This window comes from Leptodactylus fuscus, chromosome 4 (assembly GCF_031893055.1).
Source record: "Leptodactylus fuscus isolate aLepFus1 chromosome 4, aLepFus1.hap2, whole genome shotgun sequence".
Lineage (NCBI taxonomy): Eukaryota > Metazoa > Chordata > Amphibia > Anura > Leptodactylidae > Leptodactylus > Leptodactylus fuscus.
In genome coordinates, this window is record NC_134268.1 from 16,788,373 (window position 1) to 16,811,253 (window position 22,881).

At 40.9% G+C, this 22,881-nt stretch overlaps 1 protein-coding gene across 2 annotated transcripts in view; it reads left to right on the plus strand.

The window, feature by feature from the left end:
* CYRIB (CYFIP related Rac1 interactor B) overlaps positions 1 to 22,881 on the plus strand; it is a 109,746-nt gene that overhangs the window by 10,462 nt on the left and 76,403 nt on the right. The window contains exon 2 of one of the 2 annotated variants that reach the window (XM_075270098.1): positions 20,592 to 20,712. The exons of the other annotated variant lie outside the window; for it this stretch is intronic. The gene's annotated coding sequence lies outside the window, so the exon portion shown is untranslated. The remainder of the gene's footprint in view (positions 1 to 20,591; positions 20,713 to 22,881) is intronic. 2 annotated transcript variants of the gene reach the window in all.

Sequence of the window (22,881 nt, forward strand, 5' to 3'; positions counted from 1 at the left end):
TTGTACATAGGAGGTAGTATTATAGTAGTTATATTCTTGTACATAGGAGTAGTATTATAGTAGTTATATTCTTGTACATAGGAGTAGTATTATAGTAGTTATATTCTTGTACATAAGAGTAGTATTATAGTAGTTATATTCTTGTACATAGGAGCAGTATTATAGTAGTTATATTCTTGTACATAGGGGACAGTATTATAGTAGTTATATTCTTGTACATAGGAGTAGTATTATAGTAGTTATACTCTTGTACATAGGAGCAGTATTATAGTAGTTATATTCTTGTACATAGGAGCAGTATTATAGTAGTTATATTCTTGTACATAGGAGTAGTATTATAGTAGTTATATTCTTGTACATAGGAGTAGTGTTATAGTAGTTATATTCTTGTACATAGGAGGTAGTATTATAGTAGTTATATTCTTGTACATAGGAGTAGTATTATAGTAGTTATATTCTTGTACATAGGAGTAGTATTATAGTAGTTATATTCTTGTATATAGGAGGTAGTATTATAGTAGTTATATTCTTGTACATAGGAGCAGTATTATAGTAGTTATATTCTTGTACATAGGAGTAGTATTATAGTAGTTATATTCCTGTACATAGGAGTAGTATTATAGTAGTTATATTCTTGTACATAGGAGCAGTATTATAGTAGTTATATTCTTGTACATAGGAGCAGTATTATAGTAGTTATATTCTTGTACATAGGAGTAGTATTATAGTAGTTATATTCTTTTACATAGGAGGTAGTATTATAGTAGTTATATTCTTGTACATAGGAGCAGTATTATAGTAGTTATATTTTTGTACATAGGAGCAGTATTATAGTAGTTATATTCTTGTATATAGGGGCAGTATTATAGTAGTTATATTCTTGTACATAGGTGCAGTATTATAGTAGTTATATTCTTGTACATAGGAGGTAGTATTATAGTAGTTATATTCTTGTACATAGGAGCAGTATTATAGTAGTTATATTCTTGTACATAGGAGCAGTATTATAGTAGTTATATTCTTGTACATAGGAGGTAGTATTATAGTAGTTATATTCTTGTACATAGGAGCAGTATTATAGTAGTTATTTTCTTTTACATAGAGGATAGTACATTTGTCAACTATTTATTATTTCTGAAGATGTTCAGCAGTGTTCAGTGTGGGTGTTGATATATAGTACCGACTATTTCAGTGTTCTTTTTGCTTGCAGCCTATTGCTGCATTGCTGTGACTTCCTGCAGTGAGAGGGGAGAGGGAGCTGCTTCATTCAATATCTGTTTAATAAGCTTTTGCTGTGGGAATACAAAAAAGAGAACATCACACATAACGTTTTATGTACAATTCGTTTGTTACACTTACCTTTTGTTCCTGTGAATCTTCCAGTACCATTGTAGTAGAAATCTTGTTGAATTTACAGACAAATCTCTTTTCCTTTTTACGTGCAAAGTTAATTTCTCACTTTCTAAGTCTCTGGCAGTGCCGGGGATTATCATATTAATGAACAGGGTATTATTACGGTTCAGTGTCTCTGCCGCCGCAGACTCAGCTACTAAATTCATTTTGGGTAACTTATCTGTTCCGGCAGGACTGTCTGCGAAGGTGGAGTTAATATTCTTTTGTTTTGTCTTTTTTTTTGTGTGCTTTTGTTCATAAGAAACAACATTTCATTGAGGTCATGTGAAGAGGCAGAAAAAAACGCTGAGAATGCTATAAATGGATGTCACGTTCCTATTGCCATGTTTTAGTTTTGCAGAGGAGAAATTGCAAGATTATTCCATGTAGTTGCCAAATCTGGACTGCACCTTCACTTTGCGATCACATGATCCGGTAGCTGTAATGTGCTATTTTCTGTTATAGTGGCCACTGCTGGTGAAATGTGGTATTACATGGTGCCTATTGAAATGAATTGTGACCATGTAGTTAACATTCATACTGAGTGTGAGGTTTTTATCGGTGGGGTGCCACAGCCGACCCCTTGACCTATTAGCTGTACTATAGACAGTACAGGGCCAGAAGTAGAAAGCATCGCTCACTGTATGGCATCCTGATGCCGTCACTGTAGCTCGGCTGATCGGTCTGGGGGTATTTATGGCCATACAAATATTAACCGTGGACAACCCCTTGAAGATTGGTTTCATAGAAAATTCTGCTCTGAAGTTCCCCTTCTGCTAACTATTTTTAGACGGTTGTTCCCTAAATTTCAGCCTATATATCCTCATTCTATCATGCAAAGCTAAGATAATAGTGATCCTATTATAGATAGGGCCCAAGTCGTATATAGTATCTGATAATGCAAGGAGCCCACCAGGGCTGTGGAGTCAAACGCCGACCTACCACAGCTCATACATGGCTGACAGTCATGGCCATACAAAAGAAGTGAAGATCCTCTAATTCATTAGAAACCCAGTGGTTGATCCTATTAATATGTATCAAACGCTCCATCTAATTCATTATATAATATTAATAATTCTATAATAGAATTAAAAATAATAAGTCGGTGTCGGTAACTTTTTAACAACTCCGACTCCATCCATTAATGACCCTAAGTACTGATAAGCTAATAACTGTGGCCACCAGAGCTAACACAGTGAATGGAGCTGGAAGCAGACAGCTCTGTGCACCATGTAGTGGCCATTCCTGGGTACTGCAGGTTAGCTCCCATTACATGTATAGCACACAGTGTATGGCGCTGTCTTGTATAGAGCCCATAGCAATTGGCAGGGTACTGAGTGTAGGATCCCCACCAATCTGATATTAATGAGATATCCTAAGGAGAGGTCATCAGTATATAAACATCCAATAAACCCCATTATGTCTTTTCCCTTTAAGTCATGCCTAGCATCAATTTGGTCCAATGGCTCCTCCCAGTGGACAAAAACATCTCTTCTAGATCTCCTCCATTTGCTGTAATGTTAAGGTTAAAATATTGATGACCTGTCCTAAGGATACGTCATCTATATCAGATCAATGAGGGGACAACACCAGGCACCCCCATCCATTACCTGGTACACAGAGAATGGAGCAGGAAGCGGACAGATCCCTTCTCTGTGTAGTGGCCATACCAGGTACTGCAGCTCAGCTCCTATTCACTTGGATGGGAGCTAAGCTGCAGTGTCTTAGTTCAGCCACTATACAGAGGACGGCGCTGTCTGTCTCCTGCTCTATTCTCTGAGAACAGCAAGTGTTGGCCCCTCACCAATCCTATATAGATGACCTGTATGAAGCCATACTTACCTGTAGATCCCACTGGATGACGTCACATTGACAAGTGACCACTGCAGCCACCCTGGTGGTGCAACGTTGAGAAAAAAGCACCAAACATGACATCCAGGTTGACCTTATATCACCTCTACTACTTTCCTTGTTATTTTTTACTACATCCTGTTGTTGAGTCTTTATTCATTAGCCGGTAACTACCAGACTGTGAAGGAAGAACGCTCTGGAGGACCCGACCGCCGAGGGGTATTTATCATACAGATAAATCTCCTGGCCGGTAGCTCGGTCCCCCGATGTGTATCCAGTATCATATCCCCGCGTCCCGGCCAGGCTGATCGTTCTGTAATCTAGCGTTGATGAGTCGCAGAATACAAGCAGCATGATTTATACATGATTCCTTGCCGGCTTTATGGATTTGCTGGAGAAACAGTTCATGAATATTTATAATCCCCTTTTCTGGCAGCGTGAATACAAGGCGGCTCCAGACGTTGTTGTTCTCGATGAGCGAAGAGACTTTTGTTGCAGAAGTGGATGTGAAGTCGTTCCGGCCGATGCAGGAAGCGCTGGTTACATATTTATGACACATTTTGCAACCACTTTTGCTCGATGAGATGAAGCTCAGTCCTAATGCAGTGAATGTCGGACATGGAGGAATAGGAGGTCCCTGAAATTTGGACCTTTTGAGAGGACCACGACAAGGAATATAAGAAATCAAGACCTTCCACTTGAGTAGAGTGAAAAATTTAGGATATTTTAGGATTTAAGAAGACGGTGCTCATGGCGGAGGGATTAGACTAAAAAAATAAATGACTTGGGCACGTTTGGCTCTGAAGACTAAAAATTTGAAAGATGAATGACAATTTTTTGGGCTGTCAATTTATGGTATGAAAGTGGACTATTTGGGGGCAGGGTGTACACTAGACTGTGGACTGATCGGGGGCAGGGTGTACACTAGACTGTGGAATGAACTGGGGCAGGGGGTACACTAGACTGTGGACTGATCAGGGGCAGAATTTAGACTAGACTGTGGACTGATCGGGGGCAGAATTTAGACCAGACTGTGGACTTATCGGGGGCAGAATTTAGACTAGACTGTGGACTATTCGGGGCAGTGTGTACACTAGACTGTGGACTATTCGGGGGCAGTGTGTACACTAGACTGTGGACTATTCGGGGGCAGTGTGTACACTAGACTGTGAACTATTCGGGGGCAGTGTGTACACTAGACTGTGGACGGATCAGGGACAGGGTGTACACTAGACTGTGGACGGATCAGGGACAGGGTGTACACTAGACTGTGAACTATTCGGGGGCAGTGTGTACACTAGACTGTAGACTATTCGGGGGCAGTGTGTACACTAGACTGTGGACTATTCAGGGGCAGTGTGTACACTAGACTGTGGACTATTCGGGGGCAGTGTGTACACTAGACTGTGGACGGATCAGGGACAGGGTGTACACTAGACTGTGAACTATTCGGGGGCAGTGTGTACACTAGACTGTGGACGGATCAGGGACAGGGTGTACACTAGACTGTGGACGGATCAGGGACAGGGTGTACACTAGACTGTGGACGGATCAGGGACAGGGTGTACACTAGACTGTGAACTATTCTGGGGCAGTGTGTACACTAGACTGTGGACTATTCGGGGGCAGTGTGTACACTAGACTGTGGACTATTCGGGGGCAGTGTGTACACTAGACTGTGGACTATTCGGGGGCAGTGTGTACACTAGACTGTGGACTATTCGGGGGCAGTGTGTACACTAGACTGTGGACTATTCGGGGGCAGTGTGTACACTAGACTGTGGACTATTCGGGGGCAGTGTGTACACTAGACTGTGGACTATTCAGGGGCAGTGTGTACACTAGACTGTGGACTATTCGGGGGCAGTGTGTACACTAGACTGTGGACGGATCAGGGACAGGGTGTACACTAGACTGTGAACTATTCGGGGGCAGTGTGTACACTAGACTGTGCACTATTCGGGGGCAGTGTGTACACTAGACTGTGGACGGATCAGGGACAGGGTGTACACTAGACTGTGAACTATTCTGGGGCAGTGTGTACACTAGACTGTGGACTATTCGGGGGCAGTGTGTACACTAGACTGTGGACTATTCGGGGGCAGGGTGTACACTAGACTGTGGACGGATCAGGGACAGGGTGTACACTAGACTGTGAACTATTCGGGGGCAGTGTGTACACTAGACTGTGGACGGATCAGGGACAGGGTGTACACTAGACTGTGAACTATTCGGGGGCAGTGTGTACACTAGACTGTGGACGGATCAGGGACAGGGTGTACACTAGACTGTGAACTATTCTGGGGCAGTGTGTACACTAGACTGTGGACTATTCGGGGGCAGGGTGTACACTAGACTGTGGACTATTCGGGGGCAGGGTGTACACTAGACTGTGGACTTTTTGGGGGCAGGGTGTACACTAGACTGTAGACCGATCGGGGGCAGGTTTTACACTAGACTGTGGACTGATGGGGGCAGGGTATACACTACATTGTGGACTGATCGGGGGCAGGGTTTACACTAGACTATGGACTGGCTTTACTGCATCTAGAAAACTACAGTATTTGACAACGTGATCCAAAAGTAAACAATCTTTCAGAGGTCGTAGAACACAAGGGTTCATTTCCTTCTTATACTTCCTATACTTAGTTTAAAGACAACGCAATAGGTGGGTAAATGTAGGAAGTCGTCTCCTACTGAAGTCCGAGCAGTGGGGGGAGGATCCTGCTGCAGCCAGTTGTCTTATAGCTAAAGTCAGATCCACAAGTTATGGTTGATCTCTTGGAACACATAGATTGGTCTCCACATTTGGTGTAGATATTGGATGAGGAGTACATAGGGTCAACTTTATCTCCCATAACTAGATCAATTTCCATTCCATGCGAGAAAGTCACATTATATAGAAAGACAATCCGCTTTTTCGTCCATCCTGTTCTAGAGACTTTGCTTGTTTATTCAGAGGAACAGAATCTGCTATGCCAAAAGCTTATCGCCATGTGATCCGTATATCACGCTGATCAACAGCTGGGCTGGCGATGCTACACAGAGCAGTTGTGCTTTTAATGCCGGGTGTCGGAATGCGCACTCCTTTGTTTTTGGCGTAATTCTAAAGAAATGTCATTTTCTTCCGAAAGCCATCTGAGAAGTTTCTGGTGTCTTCTCTGTGCACATTCTGCTGGTCTTCTGCCCTTGGGGCGCCCCAGTCGTCTTCTGTCTTATCAAAAATAAATCCAAATTGGAAAGTGCCATAATAAGGGAGGCTAAAAACCTGTGCCAAAAAAATCCCAAGATTTACCACAAACAGCCGGCATCTTCATCACGTCACCTACACAGACTGGCACTGAGATCCTGAGTCTATACAATTATGTGAGGGGGTGGTGAAAAAAAGGACTTTGGCAGCGGTGGCCGTGCCCTGGGGCACCAAAATGATTTTCTCTCCAACTTAATTGTACCTTGCCACAAAAAAGGTATGTTCATCCAGGAACAGACAGGTCAACTATGGGACATTTGGTTCTCGGGTCCACATGAGGGTTTGGAGTCTGTGGGGTATCTTATTTACATATATACTGATGAGGGGTAATATGTTACTCTGGATTCACACCTGCGCCCGGTTTTCGTTCAGGGCTTCTGTTCTCCATTCACCTAAAGTCCTGCAAGGAGGACTTTTCTGTCCACATTTGTTGGGCGGAAACCAAGCGGACCCCATTATAGTCTACGAGGTCCACGGGTTTCTGTGCTTTCTGATCTGCAAACCCAAGCACAGGTTTGAACCTAGTCTTGATAAAGTCAGGGACGTAACTTGAGGGGGTGCAGAGGGTGCAGTCACACCGGGGCCCAGGAGCCTTAGGGGCCCATAAGCACTAGCATCAGTATTGAGATTGCAACTTCCATCTGGCCCATAGATGACCCCGAACTACACTAAGGTGGATTAAACTCCTTGGCTCCCATAACCATCACTATCAAGAATTCATTGTAGGGAAGAGGAAGGGGCCCCGGACAAAAGTTTGCAGTGGGGCCGGCAAGACTTTAATTACACCACTAGGTAAGGTCTTTCTTTTGGAACCCGTCCATGGTTCTGTAATGGGAACTACTAGGTAGTGGCACACTGGTTGCTCCTTATACGAGTTCTGTAGAGGCTTTTATGGAGATACATGCAGATGGGTATGAGAAGGAAAGAAGAATAGGAACACAGCTGAGAAAGTAAATGTGAAAATTAGATGATGGCCAAATGATGGTTTCTGATGATTTACACACCACATATCATGTAGCACATGGGCCATTCAGTCTTCAGAGGATAAAGCTGAATCCTCCTTAAAAAAGGACTTTTCATGTCCTTAGGCACAGGCGGTATTATATATATCTTACCGCTAGAAAGCTGACAGTGCGCTGAACTCAGTGCACTGTCAGTTTTCCCATAATGTGCCCCTGGTGAGGAAGTATCGGTGTATTTACCGAGAGCCCCTCACTGTCAGAAGGGTGTTCCTGACAGTCTAGCCGGGAACGCCCCTCCTATAACAGTACCTGTCCATAGACTAGTATTGGGGAGACGTTCCTCATGGCTGGGTGGTAAGGAACGCCCTCTCATAGTACAGCTCTACAGACAGACCGTCAGGAACGCCCTTCTGATGGTGAAGAGCTCTTAGTAAATGCACCAATAACTCTTCACCAGGGGCACATTATGGGAAAACCGACAGTGCACTGAATTCAGCACACTGTTGGCTTTCTAGCGGTATATAATACCGCATGTGCCCGAGGACATGAAAGGCATAGATAGTGCTGGCCAAATATTGGATAATAATTTATAGACAAGAGTGACACCAATGGTCCCCTAAACCTTTATAGCTAGTACGTGGCAACTAGGGACCGGGTCACTCTTCCCTCTAAGCCTGACAATACAGATCTGCTTCATATAACTATTAGCAAACAGCGTTCTAATAAATAAAGCGACCAAATATACAGGGCTGCAACCCTCCACTCAAAGCCAAGCGGGCATCTAAAGCTGAGCACCGTAATAGTATGCTACAGTCTTATACCCTCTTGCCCCCAATTCCCATATGGTTTACAAGTAGACTAGCAACAGCCTCTAGATTTTTATTTACGGAAGCCAATGAGGCCATGCCAGAAACAGGACCTAATAGGCACCTGCTCTAGTGTACCATATACTGCAACAAAGATGTATAATATAATATTGTAAAGGCAGCCAAATGATCTTAAGTGAACTGTACAACAAACCACACAAAAAAAAAAACTTTGGAAAAACAAAACTAAAAAATGTTATATGGCGGATGGTGCTGTATAGTGAATGGAAAAAAAAAAAAGCAAGAATTTTTTGGTTACCTCTCCTACTCCAAAAGAAAAAAAAAAATTATTTAAAAAATAAAAATTATCTGAGTTATACCCATTAAAACTACAGCTCGCCCCACAAAAAAAAATAGTCCTTACAGAGCACTGTCAATCAAAAGTAAATTTGATTAGAAAATGTATGGGTCAAAATATCAAGTAGTTTTTTTCTAAAGGGGTTTTGTTTAGTAACATAACAACACCGATATAAATACGGTAGAGTTATAATAATGGGGAAAAGTTACTAACTTATTAACACAGTGGCCCTCAAAAACATTAATACCGCTAAACAAAACATAATGTGTTCCCCTAAAATGGTGTCCTCTAAAAATACAACTCGTCATGCAAAAAACAATGCCTTGGGCCTAGGCAGTTTCAGGCATTTAATGTTGCAGATATCACTTTATCAGCGTAATACCTGGGCATTGAATATCATTAGACAGGTCTCTGTATTGGCCAGACGTTAGGGGGTGGAGGAGGCCGAGATGCGGCTGGACCCATGCAGACCACGGCCGACATCAGGGCCAGAGGAGGACGTGACAGCCATGAGCTGAAGAACATGCCACCAGAAGCGAGGTATCAGATATATTTATATATAGGGATGAGGTCATCCTACCGGCTTCTTCTCTAACCCCAATTTTCACCTTCTTTCTCTGGAGTCGGTGCTTTAATCATTATAAAACCCCCTCCCCCATGTACTATTATTACGGCCTTATGTCGCGGTTGGGGTCAGACGAGGTGAAACTACAATGGAGTTAGGCCGGTGACCATACCGTGTTACAGAATAGAATTTTTAGATAAAAGATTGATACTTTTTGATGAATTTTTTTGATTTTAGTAGGATGTGCTCTTTGAATGACTGGTGCGCGGCACATTATCCCTCCAGTGCGGACACCGCTATAACCTTTCCAAGCCCGCACTCTTCCATTCCCCATATTGTTGTGTATTGTGATGGAGGCATTCACTTCTGCTTTATACCCGTATGATTTCATCCCCGCTGAATCCATTGGATGTACTTTATAAGCTTCTGCTGCTTTTTATGTCGTTTTTTTTTTTTTTTTTTGTTCTTGCTCGGTATATTGGAACAATAGGAAAGTATTTTAGCCTGAACGCAAGCCCGGAGGAGGACGAGCCGAGATCTATGGAGAGTGAAGATCTGTGCCGCATCTTTTAACAAGGCTTGTAAAGGAGAGCACAATGTACATGTCTGATGTCCTCCATAGCCGTAAGATAACATTTACATTTCTCCCGTAAAGTCATCGAAAATCTCGTCTTCTGTCGGATAGAAACGCGTTTTCTTCCTTTAAGGATGAGATGTCTGACCAAATGGGAGATGAGATATTAGACAAACCATATGGTCATATAGTACATAAGGCGGCGTCAACTTTCTAGCCTCGTCTCATAGGATTGGGTTCTTTTTGTGTGCATTTGGGCAATTGTGGCGCCCTCTTCAGCCGATATGACCTAAATGACCAAACCAGTGGCACAGCCCTAAAGCCAGTTCTGATTAGTAACACATGGGGTGCACATACTTTTCACAGGGCACATTTATTACTCAATGAGTGGTTCTGTACCAATGGTTTGGACTTGGGAAAGTCTTAGGCATTCCAAAAATTTCCAAGATTTTCAGTTCATTTGGAAGCCCAAGCGAAGGAAACAGTAATGTTTTCTGTACCTATCCAAAGGTGGCACCTGATACCCCCAACAATCAGATGTTCTCTGTAACTCATATAATGAGAATGGAGCAGGAAGCAGATAGCGCTGTTCTCTGTGTAATGGCCAGACCAGGTACTGCAGATCAGCTCCCTAGTGGGACCTAAGCTGCAGTGACTCAGTTGCACCACTACACGGAGAACAGCGCTGTCTGCTTCTTGCTCCATTCTTTGTTGCTGAGAACAGATGATTGAAGAAGTGGCCGAAGGTTTGGTGATCTGATGTTAGTGACTGATCTTTCAGATAGGTCATCAATATTGTTAGCCTAGATAACCCCTTAATGTGTGATCTGCTGGCTGGAGACTCCTACTATATTATCCCACTTACTCCAATAGCCTCACCTGGCCTTACTTCTAGCATAGAACAAGGACCACTATTTATCCCACTGATTCAGTTTGCAGAAGACCAGGGTGTAAATAGGAACCTGTCACTAAAACTGAAAGTCCTAATGATCGGCGCTTGTAGACCCTTTATGGGTATTTTAGACCTTGTAGAACTTTTATGGCTATTTTAGAACTTGTAGACCCTCTATGGGTATTTTAGATCTTGAAGACCCTCTATGAGTATTTTAGATCTTGTAGACCCTCTCTAGGTGTTTTGAACATTGTAGACCCTATGTGGTTATATTAGACCGTGTAGACCATTTATGGATATTTTAGACCTTGTAGACCATCTGTGGTCATTTTAAACCTTGTAGATTCTCTATGGGTGTTTTAGACCCTCTATGGTTATTTTAGATGTTGTTGACCCTCCATGGCCATTTTAAAACTTGTAGACCCTCTATAGGTGTTTTAGAACCTGCAGACCATCTATGGCTATCTTAGATCTTGTAAACTCTCTATGGCTATATCTATATCTTAGACCTTGTAGCACCTCTGGAGTTATTGAAGACGTTATAGACCTTCTAAGGTAATTTTAGACCTTCTGTGGTTATAGACCCTCTTCGGCTATCTTAGACCCTTTGTAGACCCTCTATGGGTTTAAGGACGCCAGGCAGAACTTTCTATACTTCTACCAAGCTGTTATGTTTCTACATCTGCCGCCGTTTCCAGCCTCGGCTTCCTACCTCCCCCACATACATCACTTCAGGGAGAACTCAGTGTGAACAAGATCCTGAATCCTCCTCTTGATACTTGTCCTAGAATCCAGGTCACTCCATCAGATGAGATATTATGTTAATGTGAGAGCAGCCGCAGCAGACACGAGGCTTTGAAGGGATCTCAGCGTGAACCGAGAATGGTTTTATTACAAGAATATGAAAGGAAAATGTTTTAGTGTCTATGAAGAAATTTCATTCAAGGAGACGCAGAAATATTATCATTGTTAAGCTGGTAATGAACGTGGCGGCCGCGAGGACAAAGGACTCCCGCAGGCTGAAAATGGAGACCATTACAGGGCCTTCTGTTATGTCTGTTGGTGGAGATGTATGGGCGCGATAGGAACGAAAGGTGGAAAGGGTTGATTTTGGAGGCCGGAGGCATGACCTATGTCACGTGTAAGGGCCATCTATAGATGGCTCCTAGCTAGAAACTTCTTCATAAACAGGTGTCTTGAGAGAGGATGGTCAAACAGATCTAAGGTCACGAGCACCATAGTCAGGTATTGTATGTAAGGCTTATAGACTGTCCACCACTGTACCCATACCCTTAGATTGGGAGCCATTTGTTGTGGACGCCCTCCACCTTGCCTAAATAATATACGGCTCACTGCTGCATTGCATTGTGTGAGATGTATACTTTGCCCGATGAGCTCGCACTACAGAGTATATGCTATTGAGACACTAAACCAGAAAAGGGCAGCAAGGAAATGCAAAGCTGTGAAAGATAGGAAACCAGCCAAGTTGTGAATGCAGCTTTAGGTGTGAATAGAGGATGCCACTAATATAACAAGAGAAGCAAATACATTGTAAAATGTAGAAATGTTATTTACATTTTGGTTTTGAGTTATCTTTTTCCGCACTTCTGCTTGCTGTAACTATAGGCGAATATTCTTGTTACAGCCAGAGGCTAAACTCCATCCTGACCTAATATATCTAAAGCCCGGTCCGTTCGCCTATCCGCATGACGTCCTACAAGTAACACTTATCTCTGTGCATTTTTCATTTGGAAACCGATCGGCCACCACACAGACCCCATTATAGTTTATGGGATCTGTTGGTTTCCTTTGGTAAACACTATTTTATGCAGATAGGTTTTGTCCGCGAGTCTTCTTGGAGAGACCCAAACGCAGGCGAGAGCCGGGCCATAGAGGATAAATTGCTGATCAGTGGCGGCCCTGACTTCTGAGACCCCCATTGATCATGAGAACTGGATCAATTCCCCCACATTGATTTTAACTGGAGCACTAGAGATAGTCAAAGTAGAGCACTCAACATTGACGCTCCCATTGAAGTGAATGGCAGCAAGAATGTGTCTGAACCCACCAGGGGTTTCAATATGACTGTATTGTTAGGATTAGTGGGGGTCTCAGTGATCAGACCACCATTGATCGGAGTCCACCAGGGGTTTGGCTGGCTTTAATGCAGCTGCGTTCACAACAGGAGTAAAATACCGCCCCATTCTCAAGATCGGTGAGGGTCTCGGCAGTCAGACCCGACCAATCATTCAATTATCATGTATCCTATAAATAAACCATTAATTCTATACTGATCGGGCTTCTGTACATAGGCTGGATGTTGATGTTCAGATGCGGAGGTTCCCTTTAATACCGCTGAATCACGTAACGGCCTCTTTAAGCGGATCGGGGGCCCTGTCAGTTCTCTGGCTTTTTCTCGACTAGAGAAATTGATTTTCACAGAGATCATTAGAAAGCAGAGAGGGTCATGGAGGCTTATTGAAGTCGAGCCGTACATGAATAATTAAGAGGAGCTTGCAGGCTCAGCTCAGTGCCGAGCGCACACAGCAAACAGGGATATTCACTGCGCCCAAAGTACATGGACTGAATAAACACATTGATCCCCGCGCAGAGTCAATCAATGGACTTGTCAGAACTTTCACCAACATTTTGTCTGAGATCTTTGTCAGAACTTATCTCCGTCTCTTCCTTTACCATTAACTGTGTCATCTACTATCAATATAAAGATATTAATCTTTGCGTAATGAAGTTGTAGAATTTTCCAATAAACGTAGTGTGATAACTCTTCTTGGTTTTTATGATCTCTGCTTACTGTCATTGTTTACTACCGGGGATAAAAAAATATCCTGTAGCATCAGATTGTTCATAATGTCCCAAAGTATTGTGGGAAAGCTGAGCGTCAACGATTTATTATATCTGGGATTCAGATTTGCAGACTGAAATAAATAATATAATACTGCACCTATGTACAAGAATATAACTACTATAATACTGCCCCTATGTACAAGAATATAACTACTATAATAATACTCCTATGTACAAGAATATAACTACTATAATACTACTCCTATGTACAAGAATATAACTACTATAATACTGCTCCTATGTACAAGAATATAACTACTATAATACTACCTCCTATGTACAAGAATATAACTACTATAATACTGCCCCCTATGTACAAGAATATAACTACTATATTACTGCTCCCATGTTCAAGAATATAACTACTATAATACTGCTCCTATGTACAAGAATATAACTACTATAATACTGCTCCTATGTACAAGAATATAACTACTATAATACTACTCCTATGTACAAGAATATAACTACTATAATACTGCCCCCTATGTACAAGAATATAACTACTATATTACTGCTCCCATGTTCAAGAATATAACTACTATAATACTGCTCCCATGTACAAGAATATAACTACTATAATACTGCTCCTATGTACAAGAATATAACTACTATAATACTACTCCTATGTACAAGAATATAACTACTATAATACTGCTCCCATGTACAAGAATATAACTACTATAATACTACTCCTATGTACAAGAATATAACTACTATAATACTGCTCCTATGTACAAGAATATAACTACTATAATACTGCTGCTATGTTCAAGAATATAACTACTATAATACTACTCCTATGTACAAGAATATAACTACTATAATACTGCTCCTATGTACAAGAATATAACTACTATAATAATACTCCTATGTACAAGAATATAACTACTATAATACTACTCCTATGTACAAGAATATAACTACTATAATACTACTCCTATGTACAAGAATATAACTACTATAATACTGCTCCTATGTACAAGAATATAACTACTATAATACTACTCCTATATACAAGAATATAACTACTATAATACTACTTCTATATACAAGAATATAACTACTATAATACTGCTCCTATGTACAAGAATATAACTACTATAATACTACTCCTATGTACAAGAATATAACTACTATAATACTGCTCCTATGTACAAGAATATAACTACTATAATACTGCTCCTATGTACAAGAATATAACTACTATAATACTACTCCTATGTACAAGAATATAACTACTATAATACTGCTCCTATGTACAAGAATATAACTACTATAATACTGCTCCTATGTACAAGAATATAACTACTATAATACTACCTCCTATATACAAGAATATAACTACTATAATACTGCCCCTATGTACAAGAATATAACTACTATAATACTGCTCCTATGTACAAGAATATAACTACTATAATACTACTCCTATGTACAAGAATATAACTACTATAATACTGCCCCTATGTACAAGAATATAACTACTATAATACTGCTCCTATGTACAAGAATATAACTACTATAATACTGCTCCTATGTACAAGAATATAACTACTATAATACTACCTCCTATATACAAGAATATAACTACTATAATACTGCCCCTATGTACAAGAATATAACTACTATAATACTGCTCCTATGTACAAGAATATAACTACTATAATACTACTCCTATGTACAAGAATATAACTACTATAATACTGCCCCTATGTACAAGAATATAACTACTATAATACTGCTCCTATGTACAAGAATATAACTACTATAATACTGCTCCTATGTACAAGAATATAACTACTATAATACTACTCCTATGTACAAGAATATAACTACTATAATACTACTCCTATGTACAAGAATATAACTACTATAATACTGCTCCTATGTACAAGAATATAACTACTATAATACTGCTCCTATGTACAAGAATATAACTACTATAATACTACTCCTATGTACAAGAATATAACTACTATAATACTGCTCCTATGTACAAGAATATAACTACTATAATACTACTCCTATGTACAAGAATATAACTACTATAATACTGCTCCTATGTACAAGAATATAACTACTATAATACTACCTCCTATATACAAGAATATAACTACTATAATACTGCCCCTATGTACAAGAATATAACTACTTTAATACTGCTCCTATGTACAAGAATATAACTACTATAATACTACTCCTATGTACAAGAATATAACTACTATAATACTGCCCCTATGTACAAGAATATAACTACTATAATACTGCTCCTATGTACAAGAATATAACTACTATAATACTACCTCCTATGTACAAGAATATAACTACTATAATACTACTCCTATGTACAAGAATATAACTACTATAATACTACCTCCTATGTACAAGAATATAACTACTATAATACTACTCCTATGTACAAGAATATAACTACTATAATACTACTCCTATATACAAGAATATAACTACTATAATACTGCTCCTATGTACAAGAATATAACTTCTATAATACTACCCCCTATGTACAAGAATATAACTACTATAATACTACCTCCTATGTACAAGAATATAACTACTATAATACTGCTCCTATGTACAAGAATATAACTACTATAATACTACCTCCTATGTACAAGAATATAACTACTATAATACTACTCCTATGTACAAGAATATAACTACTATAATACTACTCCTATATACAAGAATATAACTACTATAATACTGCTCCTATGTACAAGAATATAACTTCTATAATACTACCCCCTATGTACAAGAATATAACTACTATAATACTACCTCCTATGTACAAGAATATAACTACTATAATACTGCTCCTATGTACAAGAATATAACTACTATAATACTACCTCCTATGTACAAGAATATAACTACTATAATACTACTCCTATGTACAAGAATATAACTACTATAATACTACTCCTATGTACAAGAATATAACTACTATAATACTACTCCTATATACAAGAATATAACTACTATAATACTACTCCTATATACAAGAATATAACTACTATAATACTGCTCCTATGTACAAGAATATAACTACTATAATACTGCTCCTATGTACAAGAATATAACTTCTATAATACTACCCCCTATGTACAAGAATATAACTACTATAATACTACTCCTATGTACAAGAATATAACTACTATAATACTACTCCTATGTACAAGAATATAACTACTATAATACTACTCCTATGTACAAGAATATAACTACTATAATACTACTCCTATGTACAAGAATATAACTACTATAATACTACTCCTATATACAAGAATATAACTACTATAATACTGCTCCTATGTACAAGAATATAACTTCTATAATACTACCCCCTATGTACAAGAATATAACTACTATAATACTACTCCTATGTACAAGAATATAACTACTATAATACTACCGCCTATGTACAAGAATATAACTACTATAATACTGCTCCTATGTACAAGAATATAACTACTATAATACTACCTATATGGCAGGAGTATGACATGAATGAGATTGTCTGTTAGTTCCTTCATTGCCTGTGATGATACAGATGTGCTTTACACTTCAGCACTTGAGTATTAGATATATAAGCTGCAGTACAGATTGTGAGTTACTACCATCACTATGATGACAGGTTACGGTGTATTTTCTTACACCGCAGGATACATTATAGTCATTATGTGTCATCGATTGGTGGTTAGAGTACAATGACTTATAACAAAAACCTGCAACATCTATGTAAGTGAATCATATCTCCTGGAGTATTACAAATGTATCACAATGATATATCATGGTGTGAGATACATATAGTATCGCCTCACGTCGCCTTTTCAGAGGTGCGGTGCTGCATGGAGCCTTATAGGGAGGGCAATAAGCAGCTTCCTCCAGTCATAGGTGGCTGCTAGATAACATAGACAACGCTTATCTCCTGTTATAAATAGAATCTGGCATGTAATATCCAGCATGCACATGATGACCATAGGATGTAAGCTCCTCTAGAGCTGCAGGTGCCTATGGGGCTTGGTCCACTACCATAAGTAAATGCATCCTGAGTAATCCTATAATCTGCTAATCTGGGGTTTGTGATTGTACGTTTCTCCTGTATATGACAAGACATGACTTTGCTTCCTGAGTATGTGCTGACGGTTTCTTCACCGAGCCCTATAGCGCAGCATCCAGTGGGATTGGATGGCGGCTCCCACGCACAGCTGCAGCGCTCTGTCTGTCGCCTTGACACAATTAACTCGTCTGCACAGACGAAGAAAATGAGATAAACACTCGGAGCGCAGGTCTGGCGAGCAGATTATCATTATTAGGGATGTTTAGGTGACAAGCTACAGAAGACGCAGAGACGGCAGACCGCCCTATAGTGGGGACGCTACTATACACATTGGACACTATAGGACACCCCTGAATCCTATATGAAAATAGGCAGATAAGTTCTGAGTGGTGGGAAAAGGAAGACTTGCTCTAGCGCCATCCTTTGGAAGGAAGCTCTCTATAGATCAATGCTTGTGTCGTGATCTGGATTTAAAGCCAAACTAGAATATCTCCTGTAGAAGGAAGAGGAACAGCAGACAGCTGTTGCCCTCATCAGTGGGGTCCGATTTTATATAGGGATATACAGTATATAGGGATCACAATGTACATTTTTATTTCCTATCAGTATGTCTTTGTAGAATGGGAGGAAATCCACGCAAACACAGGGAGAACATACAAACTCCTTGCAGGGATTCGAACCCAGGACTCCAGCACTGCAATGCTGCAATGCTAACCACTGAGCCACCATGTTGCCCCAGGACACCGCTTTTCAACAGTTTTCTAAGACTGGGCACACTGCTACACCTCTAGTCCTCGTAGACGGGAAGGGAGTTGATGGCACCTACTGATTGGTGACCCCCAAAATTTCTGACCCTGACTTAATTCCCACCATGTACCCCTTTTTTTTGCAATTCTGTCCAGGCCGGTCAGCTTTACAAGCCTAGGAGAAGTTAGCTACTTCCTCCACAATGATATTACTATATGGCTGGACTCTTCTCACCCCCCCTCCCCCACATTAATATCATCCAGATACAGTCGTAGCCAAAAGTTTTGAGCCTGATACAGTTTTTTGTTTTGCAGCTTCAGTGTTTTTGGATCTTCTCGTCAGAGGTTTCTATGGTTACTGAAGTACAATTCCAAGGATTTCATAAGATTTTACACGATTATTGATAAACTCACCAAGATTCTGTAAAGACCCAATGGGGGAGATTTATTAAACTGGAGTAGAGGGATAATATTGTTCCGCGCCTCTTCTTAAATCACTCGCTCCCGGCATCACTCGGGGCTTTATTAAGACTGGTGTACAATATACCCGATTTATCAAACCCTCCCTACTATTTCCAGTGTTGACTAAGGTTGAGCGGTCGTGAAAGATGAAAATGATCGAAAATCGGATTTTAAAAACGATCTTGAAATCTCAAGATCGGCTCATGCCTAGTGTTGACTCCTACTTTTCCAGGTTTCTGCACTTCGCCCTGGCATGAAGGATATCAGCTCAGGGGACAAATCCTGAGTGGTGACAACCCATTCTTATCTAACCAATGCTTGGAGGTTATCACAACTTCTGTGTTTTTGTTTGTCCACCACTAGGGTTGAGCCGATCTTGACTTTTCAGGATCGATTTTGAAATCCGATTTCCGATCATTTTTCATTCGAACCCAATCTCGATCCCAATCCCGATCCCAATGCAAGTCAATGGGATTTTTTTTACTAATTGGAGATTGGATTTTAAAAACAATCCTATTCACTATACAGCATGGAATCTAACAATTGAAGGCTTTAATTGTTAGAATCCACGCAGTGTAGTGATTTTTTTTTAATCTTCTGGCTACTTAGTCCCCCCTGGTGTCCACTTACCTGCAGAGATGGCTGGTCCGGTGCTTGGTGTTCTCGTTCTTCTTCGCCTCGCTGCCCCCGCCTCCCAGGTTAGGAGTGTGTGGGCGGGTACTGGGAGGGGAGACATCATGTCTCCCTGCCCTGTACCCGCCCACACTCTCCTAAGCCACAAGCCCCGCCTTCTTCCTAGTTCTTTAAACACTAACCTGGGAGGCGGGGGCAGCGAGGTGAAAAAGAACAAGAACACCGGGCACCGGACCAGCCATCTCTGCAGGTAAGTAGCTACTAGAGATGTTAGCTAGTCTCCCATTAGAATGAATGGACGCAGCCGGCACGCAGGGGGTTAAGGCTGTGTGCCGGCTGCTTCCGTTCATTCCTATGGAACCGCAGCGGAGCCTTCACACTGAGTATACACTCCGCTCAGAATGAGCGGAGCGTATACTCAGTGTGAAGGCTAACATTGTGAGCTTTTCCCCAATGCTTGGCCAGTAGCAAAGCATTGTGGGAAATAATCACCGATCTCAATCCCACCTAAAAAGATCGTGTTCGGAACTCTGATCGCGATCGTGAAATTTTCTCGATCACCGATTGGAATCCAATCTTTTCCGAACACAATCGCTCAGAAGTTCTTGGAGGAGGTTTAGATACTATTGCTTATTCTTGGCAAAACTGTGAGTGATCTCCCATCCCTGAATAAGAAGTGACCCCGCACACGAGTGGCCTCAGGTTGTATGATACAAGACTTGTGGTAGCCCTCACCTTTTCCTCTTTCGACAATCGTTCTTCCAGATGGCCCAGACAATCTTGAGGACTTTCTTCATCAGAGGATATAACTTTACCCCAGTCCTTTGCAGTCCAATCCCTACCTTGTTATTTTGCCCTGTTGGAGAGAAGGGACTTCAGGGAGCTACACTGAACTTTTGGGTCCAAAGTCAGGAAACTCCTTAGATCTGATTTCCATTGAGAACCTGGGATCAGTCCTCAAAAAGTGGGTGGACAACTAAAAACACAGCAAGCCAAGAAAGGGTTGTCAAACTGGGAAAAAAAAAACATTTGTGTCAGTCTGAATACAAGTGTATATGTATATAGTGTATGTATAATGCCTGTACTATAGTAGCGTTATACTGATGAGTGTATTTGCAGCCTGTGCAGTAATTCTCTTCTGGTTCCTCCAGATCCCTGTTTATGACACTGGATTTACGCCACGAGCTCGGGGATATCCTGACATCTCTGTAAAGCCTCTGGATTTTGATCTGTTGCAGGACCAGGGCCGGTCACAGCGGTGAGAATATTCAGGTATAACCTTGTCTAACGAAAGATACATTTAGCATTGCTAGTTATGAGGACGGTTACATTGTATCTCATTGGAGGGAATAACTTCTATTGTAACCGTCTTGTTTCATTGCTCCATTGAATAGAACATAAAAGGGAAATAAAAGATGAAATATATAAGCGCGCTTTGTGTCTACGGCTTCTGTGCAGATCTGTATTCTCTATGGTTACAGACTACACACAAGCCCTGTGTAGTCTGATCCTGCAGCCATGTTCTCTTCCATCTCTCTAGAACTTCTTAATAATTAGTATTATGATCATTTATTTATAGAGCTCCGCTAATTCCATGGTGCTTTACATTATTATATTAATCCCATGGTACCAGACATTATAATAGTAGTTCTATGTTGCTGGTCATTATTATATTCATTCCATGGTGCTGGACATTATTATAGTAATCCCATGGCTCTGTATGTTTTTATATTCATTCCATGGTGTTATACATTATTTTATTAATCCCATGGTGTTGGACTTTATTATAAGGGTTAAGGGGATATTGTCACTCCTTAGGGAGAGACCACCATATAGGTGTGTGGAGACTTATTAAGCCTTTAGCACTCCACTTTGCAAGGAACTATGGGAAGAATATGCAAATCTGCCTTCCATGATGTAATTAGGAAGACAGTTGCTGCCTCAGTGTTGCAAACCAATAGAGGGCGCTCATGGAAGGCAGATTTGCATATTCTTCCCATAGTTCCTTGCAAAGTGGAGTGCTAAAGGCTTAACAAGTCTCCACACACCTATATGGTGGTCTCTCCCTAAGGAGTGACAATATCCCCTGAACCCTGTCTAAGCCTCTCACCTCTACCAGGTTATAGTCCTCTCTACATCGGGCTGAAGAGATCCAAGTAGATCGAAACAGCTGTCCTCGATTGAGACTATACCTGGTAATAATCCCAGCGTCATTGCAAAACAAAGGCCTCTTGGAAGGTCGGGCGTGATGCTAAAGGGATCAGCTATTATTGGGTTATTTCACTGGAATCCTGTCATAAGACAGACTTGCACATTCCAGTGAGCGCCCTCTATTGGTTTGCAACACTGAGGCAGCAACTGTCTTCCTAATTACATCATGGAAGGCAGGTTTGCATATTCTTCCCATAGGACTTTATTATAGTAATTCCATGGTGTACTGTACATTATTATATTCATTCCATGGTGCTGGACATTATTATATTCATCCCATGGTGCTGGACATTATTATAGTAATCCCATGGCGCTGTATGTTATTATATTCATTCCATGGTGTTATACATTATTATATTAATCCCATGGTGTTGGACTTTATTATAGTAATTCCATGGTACTGTACATTATTAGATTCATTCCATGGTGCTGTACATTATTAGGGAGCCTTCACATGGAGTACACGCTCCGCTCATTCTGAACGTAAAACACGTTCAGAATGAGCACGTAAAAACTAGATCCTATTGACTTGAATGGGTGCCGGCATACGAGTGTATCACATTGTAAGCAATAGAGAAAAAGCCTCTCATTGATTTCAATGCCGACACCCATTCAAGTCAATGGGAGCTGGTTTTAACGCAGTCATTCTGAACGACTTTTACGTTGAGAATGAGCGGAGCGTATACTCTGTGTGAAGACTCCTGTATATTCATTCCATGGTGTTGTACATTATTATATTAATCCCATGGTATTGTACATTATTATATTAATCCCATGGTGCTGTACATTATTATATTAATCCCATGGTGCTTTACATTTGAGGGTTTACATATGGTACACAAAATATACAGGTAGATATAATACTAACAGTGACTGACTGGCACAGTGGGGCAGAGGGCCCTGCCCGCGAGGGCTTACAATCTATGGGGGAAGGGGGTAGAGACAGAAGGAGAGGGGGAGACTGTACAGATGGCGGTGCGGTGATAGTGTTATTGGGGGGTGTAGGCCTTCCTGAATAGGGGAGTCTTCAGGGCCTTCTTGAATCCTGTGATTGTGGGGGTCAGTCTTATGTGTTGTGGTAAGGAGTTCCAGAGTATGGGGGATGCACGGGAGAAATCTTGGAGACGGTTTGTGAGGAGCGGATGAGAGCAGAGCGGAGTAGGAGGTCATTGGAGGATCTGAGGTTACGTGTGGGCAGGTAGCGGGAGATGAGGTCAGAGATATATGGAG